Source organism: Mus caroli, chromosome 8 (genome assembly GCF_900094665.2).
Source record: "Mus caroli chromosome 8, CAROLI_EIJ_v1.1, whole genome shotgun sequence".
NCBI classification, from domain to species: Eukaryota; Metazoa; Chordata; class Mammalia; order Rodentia; family Muridae; genus Mus; species Mus caroli.
Window position 1 is genome coordinate 55,366,685 of NC_034577.1, and position 1,333 is coordinate 55,368,017.

The following is a 1,333-nucleotide window of genomic DNA, read 5'->3' on the forward strand; positions in this document are numbered from 1 at the left end:
CAGAAAATCAAATAACCCCATTAAAAATGGGGCTCAGAACTGAACAAAGAATTCTCACCTGAGGAATACGGAATGGCAGAGAAGCACCTGAAAAAATGTTCAACATACTTAATCATCAGGGAAATGCAAATCAAAACAACCCCAAGATTCCACCTCACACCAGTCAGAATTGCTAAGATCAAAAATTCTCCTGTATTTCTTTAAGTGAGTTAAAGTCCTTTTTGGTGTCCTCTATCATCATCATGAGATTTGCTTTTAAATCTGAGTCTAGCTTTTCAGGTGTGTTGGGGTATTCAGGACTGGAGGAGGTGGGAGTGCTGGGTTCTGATGATGGTGAATGGTTTTCCTTTCTGTTAGTAAGATTCTTAAGTTTGCCTTTCACCATCTGGTAATCTCTGGAGTTCGTTGTTATAATTGTCTGTGGTTGGAGCTTGTTCCTCCCGTGATTCTGTTAGCCTCTGTTAGCAGACCTGGGAATCTAGCTCTGTCCTGAGTTTCAGTGGTCAGGGCACTCTCTACAGGCAAGCTCTCCTCTTGCAGGAAAGGTGCACAGATCTGGCATTCTGACCTGCTTCCTGGTCGAAGATGAAGGCCAGAAACAGGGCCTGCCCCAGATGCTGTGTTGTTTCTGCCTGTCCCAGAAGCTGTATAGCTTCTGTAGTCAGCACTCTCCCCTGCACAGACTAGTCTCTGAGAGATTCAGGACCAAAAATTGCTCCCCCAGGTGCTCCAGCAAAGCCCTCCTGGGTCGGACAGACACTGCTCCTCTGGAGGGGAAGGTGCCTGGATGTCTGGAGCCCAAAACGGGATCTACCCCAGAAGTTGCGTAGCTTCTGTAGTCCACACTCTGACCTGTGCACACTAGTCTCTGACCAAAAATGTATTCTTTTAACATTTATTTATTTTACTTTTTACATGCATGAGTGCTTTTCCTGTGCATACATAAAACTCTATTGTGGGAGCTAAAAAGGGGGGCTCTGGGGAAGAAGGAGGAGAGAGGCCCACACCCCACCAGAGTTTTACCTATTCTCTGGTCTGTCAGGTGTGGGAGGGATGCTAACTACTTTCCACTCATCCATGGGTGGGCATTCGTCTATCCTACTCTTCAGAGGGTGGCCAGGGGCAGCCCTACCTGCGGACCGCGGAACTACTTTGCTAAAGCCCTGGGTTATAGGAGAGAGGGATGAGGGAAGAGGTTCCCAACACCTGTGAGAGTACGCACAATCTTGATGAGCAGAGACTCTCTATGGTTTAGGAGCTTTATTTTAGAAATGCAAGGCAAAAGAGAGAAGGGAGAGAGAGAGAGAGAGAGAGAGAGAGAGAGAGAGAGAGA